Here is a 24,741-nt window from a genome sequence, read left to right as displayed (position 1 = left end):
ACTGACAAGTAAACCTAAAATGACATTTTACCTATCTTGCTTGCATACATTAATTGCTTTCCAGTGGCAGGGATGGAACTGCTAAACCTCTCGATGCAAACTGTAATCTAAAGTAAGGCCCTTCCATTGCTGAAAACAAGCATTCCATCTGTCCTGGATGGGCTTTTTTCCTCCTACTCAGTCTGAATGGTACAGAAACTTATTCAGATGCCTTGGGGCACAGTCAAGAACGGTAAGCAATTGTGCTTTGTGACACCCCTTATCGAAGGGAAGGAAAAACTCCAGTCACAGGAGAGTGAGATCCCTGAGATCCCCCAGATGTGCAGGGGGTTCTGATTGTATTGACAAGAATCTGAGAGGGGTGAAATTTAAACAGTCAGTGAAAATTGCTGCCATTGTCTTCCAGAAGCACGGGAACCATTAAGGCAGAGAGCCAATCACTGAAAGATTTTTACAGATTTTATAACATCGATTGTGCAGCATCAAGTGTGCAAATCATCAGCTCAGCTGAAGGAGAAACTTCAGAACCGTTTGCTACAAGCCAAGAAAATGTAAAAGAAAGTGCCCTTATCTCTTGGCATTACCCACAGTGTGCCTGCTGGTTTCTGCCTCTCTCCCAGAGTGCAGAGAAACATGGAACCATGGAGCAGCTTCTCAGCAGTGCTGCTCTCAATGAGTTCTCCTTCCAGGCTGCACTCCCGTCTGGGATACAGGCTCTGACTTGGGATTTCCTGCAGTCAGGGAGTCCACAGGCAGTGCCCATTCACCATGAAGCCTGCAGACAACTCTTGCTGCAGCTGACCCAGGCCCCTTTGGGAGTCAGCTTCCCAAAAAACACTTGGGAGCATCGACCTGCTCAGTTAAATGAAGGGCTCTCTTGGAATTCAAGGGAAAGCCACTGCAATGGCTGAGGGACTCCGCAAAGGGCTCCCTGGAAAGCCCCTGAGTGCACCCAGCCACCTCTCAGGCATCACTGCTGGCATCACAGCAGCTCCAAGGAAACCCAAGCAAGCTTTTTGCCCATTTATCCATGTGCCAAGTGCCTCAGTACCACACTGCTTGTAATGGGGGGCACAGGAAGGGGGCACCGCCACCCTACAAAGCTCTGCTTGGGCTGAAACCCAGAGAAACCCAGCAGTGCTGGCGGGGGCTGGTCAGCCACAAGCTGCCACAGCCTGCTGCCAAAACCTCCTCTGACAGAGGAGGGCTGGGGATTTCTTCTTGCAGGAAACTAGGATTCCAAGAAAAGCCCCAAAACACCAGAGCATGTTAGACAGCTTACAGGGCTTTCCATTTGCTCAGGAGGGGATCTGTGACCAATTGGAAACAGCGGTGGGAACACACCCCTTAGAAGTTTGGTAACACCATTAGAGAAGGATCATGGCTCTACTGCCAACCTATGAAGTGGAAACTCCACATGGGTTTTCCAAACACCACCTTGGTCATTGTCCAAACCCACCTCCCCCTGCCCCTCTCACCTTCTTCTTTCCAGGGGGCTCCTCAGGACTCTTCATGGCTTTCCTCTTCCAGTCCGGCTTCCTTGCAGGCGAGAACAACTTCTTCTCCCCAGGAGGCAAGGGCACTTTCTCCTTGTGCAAATTGCCAGGCCTGTGCCTGCTGGGGATGAGAGCGTCACGTTCCTGGCCAGCTCCCAGGGGCCGGGGCTCCAGAAAGCCTTTGGCGTTGGCCTGCTGGGAGCCCTTGTCCTTTGGCTTCTCAGAGAGCTTGTGAGGTGCCGGCTTCAGGTCTTTCCTGTCTGTGGGTCTTTTTTGTCTTTCTGTCCTTTTGATGGCTTTTGGCTTCACTGTTTCTAGGACTTTGGGCTGGTCCTTGCAAGGCTTCTCTGTGACCTCCAAAGGACCAGGCTCACTCTCCACCTTCCGGACTCTCTTGGATTCATCAGGCACCAGGGGCTGGCCGGGCCTTTTGATACCCATGGTCTTCCTGGGCAAGGGCCCGTCAGTGTGCACAGGACGCTTCAGGAAGCTCTGTTTGCTTGTAACGTGACCTTCCAGAGAAGCCTTGGCCACTTGGCCACAGCTTCTGGGAGAAGTCTTGGCCACTTGGCCAAAACTCTTCTGAAACTCCTTGGCCACTTGGCCAAAACTCTTCTGAAACTCCCTGGCCACTTGCCCATCACGTTGGGATTCCTAGGATTAAAGGACAAAGTGCAAAGTAGTTCAGCGTGTAGCTTCACAATAAATACATCCACTGACACCTAAACGGTGTGTTGCTGGCACATTAGGGACATGTGCATTTTTGAATAAATACTTTTAAAACATCCTAAGAGCTGCCAAACAGCTGAGCTGAACTTCTGCTCAGCAGAAAGATCTCTTGGAATTTATCAGCAGCCCTGGCAAAAATGGGCTGGCTTACCTTTGCTGGCAATGGAAGATTGAAAGTCTCTTTTCTCAGAGGCGTCTGAAGAGGTGGCAGGAGAAGTGACAGTGAGTTCCTCATTTTCTGGAAAGAGAGGGAGAGAAGCAGCTCTCAGGAGTTTTGCTGATGGACACAAGAGAACGTTTCACCCTGCAGAGAGTCAGAGGGATCCAGCTCCTCATGGATTTGTACAGGCTTCCACCTGGAGATCTGTTATTGAAGAGCACCTACCTCCAATATTCCTTCAATGGACTGCACATAAATGTGCACAATGGGCTGAGACAAGAAAGAGGGAAGCAGTGTGAGCTTGTCTGGGTATTTTACTCATTGACAGGAAACAAGCATGCACTCAGCAAACATCTGATTACCAGCAGCTCTCTAAGTGTCATGCACGTCCATTCAGGACATGAGCAGCAGGTGCAGAGCCTTTGGACAAGGGCCACTCGGGAAAAGCAACCCCCAGCTTGAGGGAGGAGCAGCTCAGGCTGCCTGGGATGAGTTGTCACTCTGGCTCTAGAACTGCATTTGAGAATGCTACACTCACAGACTGAGAGGAAGGCTGATCTTACAACTCCAGCTTTTACCTCTACTTCTCCTCAGCACACCCCAAAACACACTTTCAGTGAGGGAAACATCTGCTGAGTGAACAGGAGCTCAGCAATGTATTTCTTCCCCACCCAATTCCTTTTTCAAGGAAATTCCCAATTTTCAGGAATTCCCAATTCCTTAATGGACGCAAAACATAGGCAAAACCAGAGATCTATTATTGAAGAGCACCAACCTTCCAAGTGTTTTCAGTTGATGGCACCTCAATGGGCTTCTTTTCCTGAAACAAGAACGAGGGAGGCAGAAGGAGTTTGTTTGCGTTTTTTACTAATTGACATGCACTCAGCCAGCATTTGCTTACCAACAGCTCTAGAAATGTCCTGCAAGCCCATTAATAATAAAGTGCTGCTAAGGATTAAAAGGCCCATCTGAGGGGGAGTTACTAATGGAGGCCAGGTAGAAAATGAACTGAAATCCCCACAGTCACCTCCTCTTCCTCTGAGAAAAATGCCAGTGTTCCCTTTGCAACCTGGCAGTCAGAGAACAATGTTTCCTTTCTTAAATTACTACTACTCCTGCTACTACTGCTACTATTTATCATTACTGTTGTTATTATTATTATATAAGTATGTTCCTGCAGTCTGCTTCCTTTATGGAATTTTGCTTTGAGGCAGCCAAGCTTTGCTTTCAAAGGCACAGGCTGCCTCTGCATTTAAAAGAGTTGAGCAAAAAGTTTCCTTAGTTAAAAAGAACAGTTAGAAATAATAGTTCCCAATTCTTCTAAGCCAGTCCTAGAGCAAGAGGAATATTTCTCATTCACCCAAATAAATGAGACTCCTAGTCCTTCTGAAGTCCACAGCAGTGTGGACAAGACACTGACATCTCACACATCGGGAAAGATGCAACACAGTTCATGCAAATCCTGGCTGACTTTATCCATCCTGTTCTTGCCCCTGCAGGACTTGCAACTCCCCAGCTACCATTTCTCACTCTCCCATTGCCTGGCAAAGTGATGGATTTAGCAGCCAAATTTGGACAAATGCATGTTCTGCAGGGGTGCCCAGAGACACACTGTGGAGACAAGTTGCCTTTGGGCTACCCCAGGGAGCTGAGTCGCCCCCCAGCTGATGGCAGAAGCCGGCAGGGACTCCACCCCTCTCTCAGAAACGCAGCCCCTCCTTCCCCCCCCTCACCACCCACTCCAAGGCAGATGCAGCATCCCTGCTCCTTACTTCACACTGACACTCCTTAACTGGGCTTCCCAGCAGCAAGGACAAACACTGCCCACTTCTGCTGGCCTGAGGGCTGGTTGCAGCACTCCGCACTCCCAAGACTTTGAGAGCCAGGATCGTGCTTTATCTTTTTGGCAACTGATGCTGAAGAATGGCTCCTGCAGAAGGCAAGGCCCTGCACTGCTTTACTTCTCTCAGCTTCCTCTCATTTTCCACAAGGTATTGCCCACAGTCCCTTGCAGCTGATCACCAGCCTTTCCCAGGAAAAGCTGCCTGCAGCCTCTAGCTCTTCCTTCTCCTTCCAGAGGCCAAACACAGTTTGAAAACCTTCCCTGTGGCTCTCCTGGCCCAGCTGCCATGGCTCAGCACCATGGGCTCCTACATTCCATAGGGCACAGCAATATCCCAGGATGCTGAAGGATGAGCCTGCCAAAACCCCAACATGCACCTGGGAACCAAATGCCTTTGAGCTCTGGCGAGGCCAAGCCCCGAGAAAGGCAGGGCCCGTGTGCTGCTCCCTTGGCCTTGAGGGGCTGCCAACAACAGAGCCCCCAACAACTGCACTCACCCTGACAGGCAGGAGTTGCGATTGTTCCGCTTTGGCTTCTGCCTTCCAATTGGAGGGACCCTCATCGCTGTCACAGTTCTGCTCAGGGCGAGGTGAGAGGTCTGGTGATTCCGGTGAGGATTTTCCCCAGATGTCCTCATAGGGCTTTGTCTTACTGCAGGTCCGCCGATGCCTGCGGGTGTGTGACTGGGACTTGGACTTTCTTGGAATCCATATGGGATTCAGAGGGCACTTGTGGCTCAGAAGCGCCTTGAAGTCCCAATCGCCCAGCACCTTCTTAACGCGCCTCGACAGCTCATCTTCTTTATCAGTCTGCAGCAGAACAACAGAGAGGGGGAATGTCAAAAACACCCCAAGCAAGAGATGCAGCTCAGCAAGAGACACTCCTCAGGATCTTCATGGAATCCCCACGCATCGCCACAAGGGAAGTCAGGCAAGCTCAGTGGAGCACATGGGAAGCTGCTGTGTTTGCAGTTGTCAGGCTCAAGTTTGCTACAGCCCATGCAGAAGACACAGCTCCCTCTCCCACCCCAAGCCTCCTTCCTCCTCTCCTTCCAACCTGCACCCCACTCCCATTACTTTGTAGGGTTTGGCAAAGAGGGGAGTCTCCTCCGAGAATGGATCTTTCTCCTCTGGAGCCGCCTGCCTCCTGCGCCTGTCTCGCTCCAGAATGCGGAGCAAGTCTCTGTTGTTGTGCCAGCTTTCAGAAAGAGAAAGAGAAAGAGAAAGAGAAAGAGAAAGGAGAGTTAACACTTGAAGCCCTGTTTCTACTCCCTGCACACACTGGGGCGTTCACACAAGGGCACAGGTCCAGCAGCAAAGCAATGCTGAAATCCACAGGATGGTGACAGTGCCCAAATCAGTTCTGTCCAGCGTGTGCTGTGCCCCAGAGCAACGAGACACACAAGGAACAGCACGCATCCTTCTCAGGGATTGCTACTGCTCATCCCAGCCATCAAGAAGGGTGGGAAGGGAAAAACTGTCCCCCCATTTCCCTGTGAAACAAATGGGGAAGCAGTCACTGGGGGCGGTCAGCAGGTGAGCTGGCAAACCCACTTGCAGTGATCAATGGGAGAAACTGCCATTCTTGTTCTCTTTCTGACTTCCCACCCCACTCTCCCACTGAGCGTCAAAGAGAATCCTCTCTTTTGAAGGTCTTGCCACTTTCAACGCCTGAACTTTGTCCACTTTATAAACAGCCTTACAAATGCACTCTCTACTGTAAACGGATATGCGGAGAGCTGCGTACTGACAATCATGTAGCTGCATTTAAAGCCTTCCCACCAACGAGATTAGATAGGAGATCTCAGACATTCAGAAAACACCAGCTCAAATGCCCCTGTTCCTCTTCAGCCACATGTGCATGTACTCAATTCCACCAGCCCCACATCAAAACACTGATAAGGCTGTGTCCCATCATGGGAAACCAGATCCTTTAAACTGTCCCTGGTCTGTGAAAGGCTACTGCAAAATGAGGGAAACTCTGCCTCTGACATTTGTGGACATTGGGGAAGGAAAAGGCAGCAGGCATGGTAGATGCAGGAATCTAGTTCTACTCTACTGCACAGTCTACTCTATACCTACAATTCCTGGATTCTTCTTCACTCATCCAACTTCCCAAGTGCCCCAGGATGCAAGGGGAGAGCCTTGTGTGCCCCTGCAATGACACCTTCCCAAATACCACACCCATAATCAGCTCCTGAAAGTTTAATCACCCCTAGAGCAGAAGCACAGCTGCCTCATCTCATGCTGAGGGGCTGTTATTGGCAATAAATCAGGTTTTTGCACTGGATGGCATTCCTAATTCAGAGTAGAAGAGTCTGCTGTCTACTGAAATGCCCAGCTTCTTCAGATAAGCCCGTAGCTCTCCCAGCCTCCGCAGCCCTGGAGACACCATTGCTGCCCATCTCTGCCCTGGCCATTGAAGGTGTTTGGCAAGATGCTCTTCAAAACCTTTGCAAACCTGCGCTCTGCTGTTCCTCACAAGCCTGCACACTTCCCTTAAGGCCAGGGAACTTTGGAAGCTTTGGGAACTGGACCTCCAGCCTTAGCACCAACACGCCCAGCACCTGGGAACCTTGGAACAGGGGGACTCCACAGTCCTACCCCCTCCATCTCCAGGGGGAACACAGCTCAGTATTGGAGAGTTAAAAACAGTGCTGTACTTGCTGCAGCTGGTCTACACTTGATGTGTCACCAGGAAAACCCAAACATCCCGACTGTTCAAAGAGGCAAGTGAAACTGAATGTCTGCCCTGAAACATCAGCTCAGGCCTCCTCACCTTCAAACATGTTCCACAAGAAGTAAAAACTTGCACAAAGCGCCCCCACCCCAAAAAACACAGCTCCTGCTTTGCTGCACACTGAAACAGGAAAATACTCCTAGGCCCAAAGCTTCCCAAACTGCAGAAGGGAGTGCCCTGGCCCCAGGAACAAGAGATTGGCTTCAGAAAGTTCAGCCCAGAACCTGCCCAGACCCACGACATCATCCAGGCCTGAGCCTGTTACAGGAGCTCTGAAAATACCAAGGTGCTCTGAAGCCACTCCCACTGACAGGACAATCCTTACTTAACTGCATTAAGGGGGGATTATTTTTTAAACTGTCTCAACATTCATCAGAGCACCTGGGAAGCCAAGATTACATCAAATTAATTCCTACCTATTGTCTCTGTTCAGGTTGTCCGTAGGTTCCATTACGAAGCCTCAGTTCGATCAGCTTCTCTGGAAGAGAACAAACAGAATTCACCATCTGCATGAGTTCAGACCTAAAGCAGGGGTCCAGATCTCCGGGGACTTGCTGCACTCAGAGCCTTGAGTGCCCAACTGGGAGTCACTGCAGTGCTCCTAAACATCAACCATGCAAACATGGGGATTCCACGTAGCTGAGAAGGGGAGAACCAAGAGATCCATTTTCCCCTGCCCCCAGTGCTGGTGCTGCATTTCAGGTCAGCTCCTAGCTCCACACTGGGCCAAGAGCATGACAAACCAGGCCATGCTACACGCTCCAGGATATCTGGTTCCATTTTAAGTGTAAATGTGCCCTTAGAACCCTGCCCTTGGACAACCAAATGGGCCTCACGTGAATGGCAGCATCTGTGGAAAGGGGAGGGAAAGAAAAGGAGAAAAGAAAGCCCTAAAAAGACAGCTCTAGATTAAAAGGTAATGAGATCCCTCAGCAGAAGCAAAAAATCTCCAAGAGGCAGAAACAGGACTGAAAACATTTCCATTTCAATTTGTGACCTTCATTTGCAGCATCTCACAGTCCAGAGGGAGCAGAATGAATTCTCACTGGGGAGGAGGCTACAGGAGCATTGTGGGAAGTCTTGTGAACCACCCCACTGAGGGCAGCTGACATGAGACAGGAGCACAGACACTTGGGGGAAGAGGGGAAGCAGCAGCTGAGCTCCAGGCCACGGCTTTAACACCAGGCAAGGGACCAGCAGGGAACCATTCTGCAAGCCACAGAAACACACGGGCCACTGCGGATGGAATCCTGTCAGACCCCCACCTCCCCCTGCAGCTGGGAAGCCTCAGAATAGGCACTCACACTAAGCTGAGAGGACAGATCTGGAAGCAAACAAACACTGCAGCTTTGTTCCCTCCTCACAATCATGAAAACCGTAACACTGGCTGGGAAATAAACTGCCTTGAAAGAACAAGGTGCCCACCTGGATTTAAAGAGAAACAAAGGTGGGAGAAGTTGGAAGCGCATACTGGGAGGAGTCATTCCAGGTTTCTTCCAACTTCTCTTGAATGGACCGGGCATTGGCACAACTTGGGCAGAGAGAGATGCACGCACCCATGTGAATAGACAGCATGGCAGGGAAACCTGCTCTGTCACCAGCTTGTCCTTAACATGGCCACAAAGCACGTGAGTGGCCAGCAGCAAAATCCAGACTTCACTAGACAGGCAAAAAGTTTTGCAAATGCCCTGGACAGGGCCAGGTTTTCAACCTCGCTGACGCCCCATGGATCTGAGGTTGCGCAGGCGTCCTTAACCTGACACGATTGCCACAGGGCACAAATGCTTTTGCAACCAAGCTGTGCTTCTGAACACGAGCTTTCCTCGCTGGGGAGATGAAGGCAGGTACCCAAGTGACCCTGATGGGAATTCTTACAAGGTTTTGACAGTGCTGTATTTGGCCAGACTCATTGCTGCATCCCTTAGCAGGACATCTTTGATTGCTCTTCTTGCTGCCTTTCTCCGTCCAGCCACAGGCAAAGAGCTGCTCTGAAGGAGCAAGGAAGCTTGGAGGCTGCTTGGAGACCTAAACCTTATGTACCCATCTCAAGAGCTTTTCCTTCAGATCTTGCTATCACTGACCTTCACATGCTCTTTTTATGGGCAAAGCATGCTGTTTTGCACACATTCAGGTATTTGAAGGGTCACCTTGACATACAGGCAGAGAACACACCGGATTCGTAGAAATACAGAACTACAGAACCACAGAATGTTTTAGCTTGGAAGGGGCCTTAAAGATTATCTACTTCCAACCCTCCTTCCATGGGCAGGGACACCTTTCGCTAGACCAGGCTGCTCAAAGGCCTGTCCAACCTGAACTCAAAGTATTAAAATATTCTGGTGGCCATTGGACTTATATACATATAATATACCAGTAGATGTACAAGACCATTGTGATTAAAATGGCCTTGATTCTTAAAAGTGGGAAGTAATAAATCCATAGCTTTGGCTTCACTTTGGGATGTGGGTTCTTCCACACCGGCTTTGCCACCTCTCTCTGGAGTCACTGCCTGTGACAGTTCAACGGGAAGAGCGGCCCCTCGCAGCCGCTCTCAATCCCGACAACAGGGCAATCCCAGGCCCCAGCTGCTGCAGGCACTGCCCAGGAAAAGCCCAGAGTTTCCCCTGCCACACATCTGCTGGCTCTCCGCTCAAGCCTCTCCTCCTCAGTGCTGGCACCTTTTGGCAGCACACGGGGCAGAACCCAGGGGCCTCTGTGCTGCCCTCCTTTCCCAGGGACTGCCTGGCTCTGCTGCGCCTCAAAGACACTGAGGATTAAAGCTGAATCAGCAGCAAGCCCTCCTGCAACCTTGCCCTCTCCACCCGACATTAATTTGTCCCACTGAGGGCTGGGTAATAATACTCTGAAATAATTGCACAAACAAGGCCTTAAAGGCAGTCGCTCTGGTCAGAGGCCTCTTTCCCAGCAAACTGCTGTCAGCTCGCAGAGGCAGCAGTAAGAACCCGCATTTGAAGCTGTTCCTGTTGCTGCACGGTGCAGGAAGGCAGCAGAGCCATCCGTGGCTGGCCCGTTTGCCCCCGCGCAGCCAAGGGGAGAATCACCTGGCACAAGTGGGCCTTGCGGGCGAGGAATGCCTCCTGGAACGGCAGTGCCGCTGCCAACAGGCCCTCTGGCCAAGGAATGCCTCCGGGAACGGCAGTGCCGCTGCCAACAGGCCCTCTGACCAAGGAATGCCTCCGGGAACGGCAGTGCCGCTGCCAACAGGCTCTCTGGCCAAGGAATGCCTCCGGGAACGGCAGTGGCGCTGCCAACAGGCTCTCTGGCCAAGGAATGCCTCCCACAATGGCAGCCGCGCTCGCTCCGTGCTGCTGCAGCCCGCGGGGCGATTCCCGAAGACGCTTCTGCTGTTGCCATGGCCCCGGTGGCAACGGAGCGTCACAGGCACGGCCGGGGCGGTGTCCAGGTGCCCAGGGCGGGGCTCAGAGGGCACGGAACCCTGCTGGAGCCCCGCCCGCACCCCCTGCTGCACACGGGAGCCCAGCCCTGCCCGGCAGCCGCACACGGGCTGTGCCCGAGGCGGGGCCGCACGGCCCTGCGCCACCGAGCCGCAGGGCCCTGCCCGGCAGCTGAGAAGGAGCCACTGAGGGAGCCCTCAGGGCCCAGGGCCAGAGCTGCAGCTGCTTTGTCCAAAGGCTCAGGGGCATCCCATGAGTAAAGCTGGCAAGAAATTCACTGATGGGACTTGCACGTCTTGTGGCCCTTGAGCACTGATGGAAACTCAGGGAGGCTGTGTCCCGGTCCAGACAGGAGAGCCCCTGGACTGGGGCCTCTGCAACAAGAATTTCACATGTAAATTACTTGGTAATGGGATAAAAAACCAAGACACCAGAACAACCCAACTTATGTATATCATTCGCAAGTTCTTGATTCTTTCAAGCAGAGATAAGTCTTGAGAGACTTCATGTGAAAAAGCATTCTGCACACTGAGTGACTCCATCAGATGGGGAATGCAGTCTTAAATCCTCTCGGCCAAATAGACACAAATAATCTAAAAAAGTCAATTTCCCTGAGGCTCTCTCTTGGCACCGTGGTTTCTTCTCCGGCTGCAATCTGGGCCATACCTTTTTTTCCCCCTCTTGAGTATTTTATCCCAGCGGCATTACTGCCATTGCTGATGGGCTCCTTTATGGCCAGCGGTGGGCACGTCTTGGTCTTATTTTTAAGGGAACTATTTCATTTCTGGCCAGGAAAAGGAAAGTGAAAAATGCTAGAAACCAACCACATAAAGTCAAGTTTTAAAATGATGGAAGGCAGTATGTAAATAAGTTGAGAGTGTTCCATCCTAACCTGTTTTTTCATTTCATTGTATTAATTCAGGTTGGTTGATGCTCTGATAAGAAAAATGTCTTCCTTTCTTCTGCTGCTTCTGACATTTGAACATCGCTGTGAGAGGTTTTGGTTGTACTTCAGGGCCCTTGTGGAGCCCTTCCAGCACAGAATATTCTATGATTCTGTGACCTGGAGCAATGCTCCTGTGCTCGGCACTGCTGAGGGTGCATCTGGAATCCCGGGCCCGCTTTTGGGAGCGCACTACGAGGCTGGGGCGCGTCCAGGAGATGGGCATGGAGCTGGTGCAGGCTCCGGAGCACAGGTGTGATGAGGAGCAGCTGAGGGAGCTGGGGGTGCTCAGCCTGGAGCAGAGGAGGCTCGGGAGGCACCCGCGGGAGTTGGCAGGTGCTGGCAGAGGCCGCTGCTGTTCTCCCTCGCAGCCTGAGGGCAGCTGTGGCACCCGGCCTCAGGAGGGCTGAGCGGCTTTCCCAGGAGCTTCCTGCCGCATCCCACAGCACCGGGGAGGGGGCTGCTGCCGTTCTTTCGGGTAGAGAGGGCTTCAAAGGTGCCCGGGAAGAGGCCGGGGGTGCGGAGGGCTCAGGCAGGCAGCCCGGGGGCCGCTGGTGCCACGGAGGGAGAGGGAATTGTGCGTGGCCGAAGGGGAAAGCTGCCAGCGGCGTCCGGCTGTGGGCAAGGCCTGTGGCCCCCGTGGAGCCGGGAGGGCTGCCGGGAAACGGGACGGGGGCAGCTGCCCTGTGCCTGGAACCCTGCCAGCCCTGGGGCTGAGGCACCTGGGTGACACCAAATCCCGCCTGGCACACGGCGTGTCCCTGCAGCCCCGTGTGCCTTGGCAGCGCTCTGGAAGTGTGTGGGATACAGAACAGGCCCGTTTCCTGCCTTTGCCATAAATCCAGTGCATTTCCCGGCCTCCTTGGGATGTTCCCTATGGCACAGTGCCATGACACAGTTACAGGGCTGTGGGGAGAGAAGAAACCTGGAAGTCTTTCATGGAACAATACCCTGTTCCTTCCAGCCAGCTCAGTGGCTGCCCTTCATGAAGTGGGATCATTTGTGTTACCCCACATTATTTTGAAAATGGACTGACATAGTTGGATTCTAGCTAGGAAATCTCAAACTTATCTCGGTTTGACTCATGGAACAAAATAATTTCTATATAAACCAGCATTTTTTTGTTCTAATGTAATTGTGGAAAGCTGGGAAAGAAGAATCCAAATTCTTATGCTTGATCTTGACATCCTGCAAGTACAGCTATGGTATACTTCAAATAACTTCCTTACAGAGGGAAAATATCTTCTATTATTCAAATCCTTGCTATATGATTTCAATTTATGACTAAACATTTGTATTTATATGTTCTGTGTAGCTGAATCAGAAGGCCTGTGTGTATATTCAGCCTGGTGACGGTGGGAGTAACAGTGATAGAGTACTTAGGGAATGATCCAACCAGGAGCTGATGTCACCAATGAATTATAATTGATGTCAGTAGTTTGAATTCTTGTCATCTACCCACATGATCCTAATGCTGGCAGCCTGTGGAATGTGATGCATGGGCAACTAGTGCGAAGTGATTATTTATTTTTTAATGGAACAGGTGGAGATTTCCTTTTCCACCTTAAAAACCCTCTGGAGCAACTATTTCTGCATTCTCTGTTTGCTTGCTACCTTTTTTTTTTTTTTTTAATTGGCCCAGACATACAACTTGAGGAGCCAGCTGTGTCTGTTGTGCTGCACCCAGGTTTGGACTGTCTCCTAGCTATGAATTCCTTATGCTTTTATGTGAATATTGAGCAGAAACATTCTTGAGCCCCATTTGGAATCAGGAGTATTAATGAAAGACATGTACAGTGTGGAGGAAAAATGGAAAGCTTTCACCTTTTAGTTGTATTTCTGCTGCTGTAACACTGGACTAGCATGGTGATAAATGAAGATTCCAGAATCTCTCACTGATACCAAGCAGCCATGTTTTATTCACCATCTTGTGACCATTACTGATAACTTGTTTTCATACTGAAATACAGTGGATTGTGGGGGAATACAGGGGAATATGACTGTAGTAAGGAAGCTGCTCAGCTGTGTTTGAGGCACAATGAAACTATTTGTGCCGATGAAACCTTTTGTTTAACAGTTCTTTCAACTTGACTCTAGATACCTTAATGTAGTGGGTGAACCTGAGTTGATGGACAGTCTTTTAGACTAATGACGCTTCTCGCAATTTACATATTTAAACCACGTGGAAAGGCGGGAATTGCCTTTTGTCCCAGTTCGCCTGCCAGAAGGTGGGGGGGCTTCGAGCCTCTGGGCCCTGCTGGGCCAGGCCGGGCCCCCTGCTACCTTCCCCTTTTCCCAATGCCGCAGCGTGGACCCTGGGTCTCTGGGGGAGGAACTATCCCAGAGCCGCAGGCAGCTAAAACCAGCCATGGTCTGCCACACAGCTAAACCCATCCGGCGCGGCTTCTTGGGACTGGCGGGTCCCTCTCCTCTCCACGTGGAGCCGGTGGAGCCAGCAGGAGCCAGTGGAGCCTCCTTTCTGCAGTCAGCACACTTCGTGCTAAACTGAGGAAGACACCATGCAGCCAGCAGCACAGAGGGAGCGAGGCTTTCTTCTGCTGTAAAGCCAGAACAAGAACACTCTTCAACATGGCAGTTTCAGAGCCAGAGAGAAAGAGAAAGTGAGTCATGTGAGACAAAGCTGAAAATGGCAACCGGAGAAAAGAGGCTGGTGCCACGTTTTTCACGTGTAGCTTAAAAAAACTTTCTTGCCTGCCGTGGGAAGAAACTGTAATATCACAATCTGTTTGTCTCTTTAATCCATTTGAAGTACATGGGGGGATGGAGAATTCATGTGTGGCCCATGAAGACTGTGAAGAGTGCCTATGCCAGGCTATATAGAAGCAGTGAGAGGCTTTTAGAGGCTTGTGGGGAAGAACGCCTTTGTGTTCAGGTCAAAATAACTCGTCCTTAAAAAGATTAATAACCCCGTGTGATGGCCCATGTTTGGCAGTGTGAAGGAACTGAGATTTTTCACGGAAGAGATGTTTTACACCAGAGCAGATTGTTTCTTTCTGGGTGGGTCTGCTGTTGATGGCAGTTTGGGAACCACGTGCAGCTGAAGAAAACCCTTTTTCCCTTAAGCGTAAGAGAGAGACTTACCAAGAACTGTAACACTGACTAACATCCCATGTTCTGTTACCCTTTGTGTGAGTTGGATAAAAGGAGGAAAGTGCTGGAGAGTGGGAGGGGGTTTGCTTTAATTTCTTGTTATTTCTCTTTACTTTTAATTCTATTAGTAATAAAACTCTTACTGCAGCTGTTTAAGGTTTGTGCCTGCTTTGCTTTTTCCTAGTTCTTATCTCACAGAAGGAAAATAAGTAAGTAATAGATATTTTGAACCAAACCACTGCACTTAATTAGTGTTTCTGCCCGGTTTCTGAACTAAACCCGCTACACTTATACAAATGGCATTGATCCAAAACCTGTCAAAGTCAGCTGAAAGGTGACTGCAGCACTTGGAGGGTTTGGGGTTTTTTTTCAGAGAAGTGTAACTTCCATCAAAATAAAGACAAAAACGGCCTAGATCCCAGCAGACTGGCATTTCCTGACCTGTTTTCTGTCTCTTGCTAAATAGTCTTTGAAGTTCTTTTGGTTTTGGGGGGATGAGGCCCCATTTTTTACTTTACCAAGCCTTAATTATTTAGCTAAAGTTACAAATTAATTTAGATTTTATACTCTCTCTCATCTTCCTTTTGAACTTTTTCAGCATTTGCAACTGTTTCCTTTTCATATAGGTTTCTACTTTCTTTTTCAGACCTGGTGGGTTTTGGTGTTTTCTTCCTTTTGTGTTTCTCCAACTTTTCACTCCTTTTATCTCCTTCACTGTTTATTCCCCTGAACTGCTTTCTATCTTTCTGACCTCTTTCAGTAAATTTTAGCTATCCAGCAAATCAAAGCCAACAGCAAATATTCTTGCATTCACAGGACAGCTGTTGTAAATAAATATAATTTCACTTGAAGGAATTGATAGGAACAGTGCCAACCACCCAAAATAAACCAAAGTTTGAGATGCTGGTGGGATGGACTGTTCATCAGAGAGAAAAGAAATGACCTGTCATTTGGATTATTAATGTACTGTTCTTTACTAGTTTAGTACTGGTAAATATATATTCATACTGTCTCTAAGGGTTACAGAAAGAAAATCCATTTTTCGTAGTAGCAGGATCCATGTGCCAAGCACATGGCCAGCTTTTACCTGCTCACAGCAATCTAATCCTTTTCCTCAAGGTCTTGTAACACTTGGCATGACATCAACTCCTCCTTAGGAGTAATAAAACCAAGAAAGCAGTAAACTAGGGCAGTATTTTTAGGAAAACACTAAAAAGAGGCGTCTGTCTCTTATGAAATTCAAGGCTTTTATGAAATATATTTTGACAAGAGGAAAACATGGAGAGAGACTATTTAGAAGAGCATGGCAAAACAAGGGAGAATGACTTCAAACTGAAAAAGGTTTAGATTAGGTATTAGGAATAAATTCTTGTGAGGATGATGAGGCACTGGAAGAGGTTGCTCAGAGAAGTTGTGGATGCCCCACTCCTGGAAGTGTCCAAGGCCAGGCTGGATGGGGCTCTGAGCAACTTGGTCTAGTGGAAGATGCCCCTGCCCATGGCAGAGGGTTGGAACGAGATGATCTTTAAGGTCCCTCCCAACCCAAACCATTCTGTGATTCTATGGTCATAACTGCAGAACTGGCAACCTTCTAATTTCATATTGGCCGGTTTTAAAGATACCATTTGTTGTAATTTTCAGTGTTGTTTCTCTGAAAAATTCAAGTGTAAAGTACATAATGTGAATGCTTCTTTTTCCTAGAAATTGCCCCTTCATATTCCTCCTACAAAGTACCGAATAGGAAGCTGAGTGATTTTTCAGCTTTATGGAATCAAGTTTTCCCATTTGTTATTTTTGGACTAAAAGTACTAAAGTCTCAACATAAAGAATGGATTCCTTAGAATGCACTTAGTATCTCTTAAAAACTCTGGAAAATGTTACTGTAAAAAGGGTAATATACCTGCTGTTCCAGCCTTTTCCCAGTTCTGAAATATGGAATTGGTGAAGAATTAGTGAGACATTAAACAGGTGTTGAAACTTACATTAGTATTGTGCATAGTAAAAGTTGCTCAGCAATCTTTGGTTTTATTAAATGGTCTCTTTCAGTAAGCAGAGGCTTCTGGAGTACTTTTTTTTTGCAAATTTTGGGAAAATCATCAGCTAAATGGAGAACAGAGTCAATTCTTGATGTGAGCCACTTTTATCTTGCTTATTTCTTGTCTAGACTTTGTCCATTACCTGTAAGCAGTGAAAATTTTCTGAAATTAGATGTTATAATCTTTTACAATAAAGCATACTTCTTGGAAAATAAGGCCTGATTTTGCTAGAAAAGAAAGATAATTAATGAGCTGGTAGCTTATGCCTTCAAGACCAGTTGTTAATTGGTTACCTTTGTTGTGTGAAAACAGATCACATAAGAATTGTACAGAATACGTCTAAAGATGTAATGCTTCTCTAAAGAGTTAATTTTCTAAAACAAGGAAACTGCTGTTTAAAATGCTTTAACTGCTGTTAAAGTTTGTTGTCTTTGTATATAGCGGTACTTTCGTCTTTTCTTTTTGGTAAGTTTTCCTTTGGGGAATACAAAATAGCTACTGTTCTAATAAATTATTTTCTTGAAAGCAAACTTCATTGCTTAGGTTATTCCTATCAGAAGTGCAGGAATCAAATACTTGTACACTGAGGCTCCTTGACTTGGTCATGCAGCTATTCTCAGTTGCAGACGGGATGCAGAATAACTCATCTAAAACAGAGAATCATTCTTGGTCTTGTTCTGAGTTCTGGCCCAGGGCATATGCTCACACCCACTGAACTCACTCACTGATGGGAACTGTTACCAGGTTCCAGTGAAACTTACAGTAATGGCAGTATTGGACCAGAAATAATTTTGGTTTTAATTGGTCCCTGATTTATTATTACCACAGGCCTGGGCCCTAGGGTATATCACCATGTCCTGCAGCCATAGGGAGGAGGAGGACAGAAGATCCAGCAGGCAGGAATTGTGCAGCAAGATTGATCTATTTAATTATTTTACAAACTCTTTTATAGACTTTTTCTTTATAGTCTAATTGGACAAAGGATCAGCCACCCCTTGGGGGTGGTTGGCTAAAATCCTAAAACATCCATTGCCAAAATATTTTTCTACTATACCATAAACAAGACTTCTCAAGGTTGCAGGTGGCTTGGTTGTTTACATTCCCTGCCACCTCTTCTGTGAGAGAGAAAAGTCTCTCACGGACTTAGAAAATAGCAAGAAAATCCTTGCTAGCAGCATTTTTGTATCTACAATTTATCAGTCTAAAACTCAGCTGTCCTTAAAGAACTTTATTTTGCTTGCTGTAATGTTATCAGGCTGGTAGTTGCTTATAAGGGGTTATGGGCTGCCCTCTAGTGAAGAGAAGGGAACTTCCTTAGAAAGAGCTGCACTGTAAGAGCCACCATTCAGGATGAATTGTAACAGAAGGTAAGACTAAAACCCATGATCAAACAGTAGTGGTGGTCATGGAACACACTGTCTTTACATACAAAAAGAAATATGCCTAAAGTTAGGTAATTCCTCTCCTGAGAATTTTTGAGAACAGCGTGGTAACAACCTGATTTAATAATTTTAGATTGACTGGTGTAATGTAAATGTGTTAATCCGCTTTACCAGGATCTGAAATCTATGGGTGAGTGATGGTGGATCCAGTTCAGAATCTCTGTGTCTCCTTCAGCTGCAACACTGAGGTGTTCCTTTGCCCTGGTGCAGTGCCCAAGTACAGCCAGACCATCAGGAACAGGGATGGATGTCTGGGATGGATGCCTGGCTGACTCACCCAGATTCAAGATCCTGGTATGTCAACAAAGCATGCATGGGATGGCAGGCATTTTTAGATCCGGAGGGCCTTTTTGCATAGGGAAAAACGTAAGAAATTAGACTTGATTTTCTTGCAACTTAAAAAAAAAGTGATTGATGTATATATATATAACATATATATTTACATATATATATATTTCTATGAAATAAAAGGAGAGAAAAGTCAGATTAATTAGAATTCCCCGTGCCTCTTTCTGGGTCTCCTGAAGTGGAGTTTTTGCGTGAATTAGACCTGTGTTTTGTTAGATAAATGCAATAGCCTTTCTGCATTGACACTAAGAAGAAACAAGCTCTTTTAGAACATACTGTATCTGCTCTACTCCAGCAGTCTGCCTTAAGAAAAGATGAATCCTTTCCCCAAGTGCCTCTTTCTGCCATTGACTTGAATTAAGATGTATTTCACAGCAGACCTGGGACCTCTGTCTGGATGAATCTGATACTTGGTGCTTTCCAAATGGAAAACTTGGTGCTTATAGTAAATGTGCACGAGGGGGGTTCTGGTTTGTTGGGGCTTTCTATGTGTTTGGGTGTATTTTTTAAGGTGGCAGAGAGTGTTGTCTCAAATCTTAATGAGGATCCCAGCCATAAGGACAGGAGGCTCTCACAGGTAAAGCTGTAATTGCAGTTGTCTGCAAGGAAAGCATGGCACACAGTCAGTGAGAATTAAAACTATTGTAAAGCCACACTAGAAAAATAGTATGTCGATGCTTTAAATGCTTTCAAACATTCTTAAATGGATTCTAGCACTTCAGAATAATTGACTGCTTTCCCATATTGTACAATAAGAGCCTATTTGTTTGCTTGATAATAACATCAAAATACGGGAAAATACATTTAAAAAGGGAGCTTATTTTTTCCAGATGCTGGGGGAAACACTTGAATAATCTACAAGCAAAGTATTTTGCTTGTTTTACTTACTTACTGAAAGAAAAGGGATTTTCTCTAACTTGCAGGACACCATTTGGGAGACTAAGGTTTAGCTCCTTTCACTTACTGCATGTGTACACTCAACCACTATTACAAATGAAGTGCTGCTTAGCTACTTAATAAATCTTTCCCTTCTGCTTGCTCAAAAAGTTTTTATTTAGACTACTTTAAAACCAAATGCTCGTGGTTTGTTTTGGATTGGGATTCTTTGATGGCATTTTGGTGAAAATGGATACTTTTAAAGCTTCAGCATTAAAGCATTTTCCTTTAGGGTTCGCTAAGTTTAAGCAGTTTAACTGATTTCTTCGAGGGCTGCGAGGACAATTCAACGTGTGACATGCTGTGGCCTGGCTGTTAACACTGCTACACATATCACGTTGTTGGACTTTTTGAAGAGCCAAGTGTGGTTACTCAGCTTGTTCTCAGCAGGTGTTTGCAAATCAGTCACAGGCAAATAGGAACTCATGTCCTGTGCCAGTAGGAGCTGTGCTGCTGTACAGGAAATCTGCATCTGGGACTCCTCAGCAAAGCTGACTTTTCATCATTTCTGTTTACACAAAACTGCTGCCTTTGGATCGGTGTTCTTAACAGGCCAAAACTGAGCAGAGCTTATGAGCATTTGCTCTGTTTTTGTTTGTTTTCCTAGTAAATTCCAAAGTGAAGCTACATTAGATGATGGCATCTCAGTCAGCAGATGCCAGATACTGCACCAGGAAGGGACAATGTAGGGATCACTCGTGCATGGCACTGTATGACTGGCTCAGGGCAGAGTGAGGGCTGCTAATTACAGCTGTGCACAGCTGGAGTCAGCACCAGCTCCTTTCACTCCAGTCACAACTATCTCTGCATTTACCACAGCTGAGTGTGTGAGAAGGAGTTGTTTCCCAAACAGTCCCGTTTTCTGTTCTGACTTTGCGGTTGTTTGCCAACAGACCCAATTCTGCCATGCTTAGGCCATTCTAATGAAGTGCAGACCACAGCATAACTCACCAACCTTTCTTTGGGCTCAGATTTTAAGCAGAAAGTGCTAACAGTTTTGTTCCAATCATTATTTTTAAAGTAAATAACCAGCCTTTCCAAAAATTTCACGTGGTCTTTTTAAAGGCAGGTACCCCCCTCCATCTCTTCTTTTGCAAGGCAGAAAAGCATTACCCTCAAAAACCACAAAGTTTCCCAAAGGTAACCAAAATAACTTACAACTGTATTTCAAACAAAAATAATATGCAGATCTTTGCATTGAACAATAAAAACAAAACAGAACTGTTTGTAAGGCTTCAAAAGAACAGAGAACTTGGAACTATTTACATCCTGGAGACCCAGTCAAGGCACACTGGATTCCAGTCTGGGTCACTGTAAATTCGGTCTCATTCGGTGCACGAGGTCAGTCCGGCTCTTGGTCACGTCACTTGGCTTTGTCCAGCAGAAAGGTCTGGGACAAAGGGAGGGAAGAGAAAACATTTGGTTGGACTCATCCAACAGGCACACTGGCAGAGTCCAGTCAATGACTGCAGTCACTTGGCTCCAAGAGGACCTGCAAAGCCTTTTGGCTTTCAGCAGGTGCCGCTTTAGGGAGAGGGTTTTTACAGCCTCCCAGCCCTTCAGCCAGGCACATCGTGCTCATTTTCTTTTGCAAGCTTGCCAGCAGATCAAGGCAATGCATCCCTTTGCCCAGAGGGGCTCACAGAGCTTTGTGTTTTATGGAAAATGACACTGCAAAGGCCCCGTGGGATGGCAGGTTACAGCTTCTGAGTATTCCCCACTGCTTGCACCACAGGACAACACAACATTTGTAATGACTAAGGTGTACAATAAAAAATGTGGCAGCAACTCGAGGAATTTCTGTTGGCCAATACTGGTCACAGGCCCAGCAAGGAGTCAAAAATTCAAGTGCTGCCCAGCTGTAGCCAAGCTACTTAGCAGGTGCTGCCCTCACAGGGCAGCTCTCCCCAATCTCTCTCCTTTCTCCTAAAGGAGGTGCTCATGAGGAAGCAGAAGCCAGGGTGGCTGCAGGGCCAGCCCTGCCTGGTGGCTGCAGAAACTCCAGGCAGGGCTGTAAAACAAACACTTACTGTTCAGACTTGAGGTCTTCTTGTCTTGTCTTCATTTGGCAGCAAAGTCACTGGGAAAGGATTCCTGTCATCCCCTGCAGATCCCTGAAAAACCACAGAGAACAAGCTGGTCAGAGAGAGATGCCTAAAGCCATTCCAAAGCCTGGCTCTCCTAAGTTTCCAGAGAAAATGTTCATTGGTCCCAGGCACAGTCTCTTCTCCAGGCTCTCCCCCTCTTGCCTTCTTCCCCAGCAATCCCTCCGACAATGGAAATGGAACCTTGGCTTCTCACCTGGCAGCTCACAATGCTTTGCACCATTACACTTTTCCCAAGCGCGGAGAAATCCAGCAGCAGGTTTCCTCGCTCAGTGGCTGAAAGAGCTGTGAGGGCTGCAAGCAGGAAAATTGTCAGGAAAAAGCAAGCAGTGAGAAGGCAGCTACTACAGTGTGCACAGGCTGGCCTAACACACACCCCCCAACGCCCTAGACCCCGCACCCCGAGCCATCAGCAAACAGCCAAGTAATCCAATTTTATTACCAGGGAATGCAAAGCTGCAAGGGTCATGAGCAAGTTTGTAAAAAAAGCTATAAAACCTTAGGCCCAGGTTGCAGCCAAACCCACAGCTTTGTTGTTTCTTCATTTTAAGCAAACCACCCTTTCTTATTATAAACGTACTCCTCCTCCCACCAGGCTTGTATCTGCAGTTGCCCACAACCAGAAGTGGTCACTTAGGTGAGAGGGCGTTTCTGAAGAGAACCACACAGCACGCGTGGGTTGCAGGAAACCTCCCGCCAGCTCTCCTGGATACCAGTGTTGATGCCCTGGGATAGTTCCTCGGGATCTTTCTCCACTTTCCTGAGCGTGGCAAACAAAGGATCCTGGTTCCTGGCAGGGTTATCCATGGCAGGCAGGTCCAGGTCGTCACTCTCGGTTCTGGGGCTCTTTTGAGCCGTCGTGGTCGAGTTTGGTGCCCGTTGTGCAGCAGTCATGGCCGGCAGTGGTGGCAGCACCACAGTTTTCCTCTCGGTTTGGAATGAAGCTTCTGATGGTCAGGACAAGAGAAGCAAATTCATGAATATGATGCACACACACCGTAGGGATTTCTGACAAACTTGGCTACATCCTGAACTGGCCAGTTCTTGCCAGTGCCTCAAGTAGGCAACACTTCCAAAGCTGAGAGGCTTCAAGCGAGAGAGACTTTTAATTGGCAGAGACTTTCACATTCACTAACAGAGTGGCCTAGCAGATTTCTGGTCATCTGAAATCAGGATGGCCAGGGAACTCTGGCAGCAAGAAGCAGCACCAAAGAGCTCTCAGCCTTGTTTCACCACTGCTCACTGACACCATTTTTAGTCAGCTTCTCAAAGTTTCCAAGAACACACCAACAGCGAATCCCAGCCCATGGGCTGCAGCATCAGAAGAGGCAATGAAGTTAAACCCAGTGGGAAGGCTCGGGTGTGAGGCTGCACCTCTTGCCTGACTCTGCTGTGCGTGGGACAGTCCTCTCCCCTCTTTCAGCACCCACTTTTCCAGTGCTTTGGTCCCTATTCACTGCCCACGTGCTCTCCAGCTGCTCTGCCTTGGCACAGCTGATGCTGCACAGAGCACGGTTTGACACGGAGCACAGCACTATCCCCCACCTGATCCAGAGCCCTCTCTCCCCAAAAACACCTCCTACCCTTCCCACCCCAGAAGCCAGCACATGACTAAGGCAGCTGCTCATTTTCCCTGAAAAAAGGCAGGAAGGAACTCCAGAATTAAAGCTCTTCCATTCCTACCGCAATGGGAACATCCCTTCCCCCAGCCAAACGTCAGCCCCAACACCTCTGTGCTTTAAGAGGATGTCAGAAGGGAAAGACTCCCTGCCCTTACCCACCCACACCTACAGAGCTGCTTTCTGCACCGGGTGCTTCCAGCCTGGTAAGGCCAGTCTGCAGCATCTGGAGTTGCAGAAGGCACACGATGTTCCAAGCAAACTCTCGAGTGCCAGGACAGGAGATAGGGTTCTGGGTCTCACCCTTCTGAACAAAAACTAAGATTTACACTTCTTTCTGACATCCTACCACTGCATACTCACTTCAGTTTATTGGGGCCTTTGTTTGCTGAAGGCTGAAATTATTTTGTTGGGTGTTTTCATTCCTTTTTCTTCCTGGGAGTATCCCCCTTGTCTTCCCTCTAACAGGAAGAAAGAAAAAAGGAGGAAAAAAAATCACTCATGTCTTGAAAGTTCACACAAAGTACAGACCAATACAGCTCAGTTTTACAGATTCTGGTTGAAAACAGAAAAAATAAGATACTGGAACTCACAAAGTGGAAACCCAAGCACAGCAGATAGAGCTTTCAGGCTCACTGACAAGTAAACCTAAAATGACATTTTACCTATCTTGCTTGCATACATTAATTGCTTTCCAGTGGCAGGGATGGAACTGCTAAACCTCTCGATGCAAACTGTAATCTAAAGTAAGGCCCTTCCATTGCTGAAAACAAGCATTCCATCTGTCCTGGATGGGCTTTTTGTCCTCCTACTCAGTCTGAATGGTACAGAAACTTATTCAGATGCCTTGGGGCACAGTCAAGAACGGTAAGCAATTGTGCTTTGTGACACCCCTTATCGAAGGGAAGGAAAAACTCCAGTCACAGGAGAGTGAGATCCCTGAGATCCCCCAGATGTGCAGGGGGTTCTGATTGTATTGACAAGAATCTGAGAGGGGTGAAATTTAAACAGTCAGTGAAAATTGCTGCCATTGTCTTCCAGAAGCACGGGAACCATTAAGGCAGAGAGCCAATCACTGAAAGATTTTTACAGATTTTATAACATCGATTGTGCAGCATCAAGTGTGCAAATCATCAGCTCAGCTGAAGGAGAAACTTCAGAACCGTTTGCTACAAGCCAAGAAAATGTAAAAGAAAGTGCCCTTATCTCTTGGCATTACCCACAGTGTGCCTGCTGGTTTCTGCCTCTCTCCCAGAGTGCAGAGAAACATGAAACCATGGAGCAGCTTCTCAGCAGTGCTGCTCTCAATGAGTTCTCCTTCCAGGCTGCACTCCCGTCTGGGATACAGGCTCTGACTTGGGATTTCCTGCAGTCAGGGAGTCCACAGGCAGTGCCCATTCACCATGAAGCCTGCAGACAACTCTTGCTGCAGCTGACCCAGGCCCCTTTGGGAGTCAGCTTCCCAAAAAACACTTGGGAGCATCGACCTGCTCAGTTAAATGAAGGGCTCTCTTGGAATTCAAGGGAAAGCCACTGCAATGGCTGAGGGACTCTGCAAAGGGCTCCCTGGAAAGCCCCTGAGTGCACCCAGCCACCTCTCAGGCATCACTGCTGGCATCACAGCAGCTCCAAGGAAACCCAAGCAAGCTTTTTGCCCATTTATCCATGTGCCAAGTGCCTCAGTACCACACTGCTTGTAATGGGGGGCACAGGAAGGGGGCACCGCCACCCTACAAAGCTCTGCTTGGGCTGAAACCCAGAGAAACCCAGCAGTGCTGGCGGGGGCTGGTCAGCCACAAGCTGCCACAGCCTGCTGCC

The sequence above is a fragment of the Aphelocoma coerulescens genome, chromosome 4 (genome assembly GCF_041296385.1).
Source record: "Aphelocoma coerulescens isolate FSJ_1873_10779 chromosome 4, UR_Acoe_1.0, whole genome shotgun sequence".
NCBI lineage: Eukaryota > Metazoa > Chordata > Aves > Passeriformes > Corvidae > Aphelocoma > Aphelocoma coerulescens.
The sequence above is the reverse complement of the archived record's forward strand: the minus strand, read 5'-3'. Positions refer to the sequence as shown.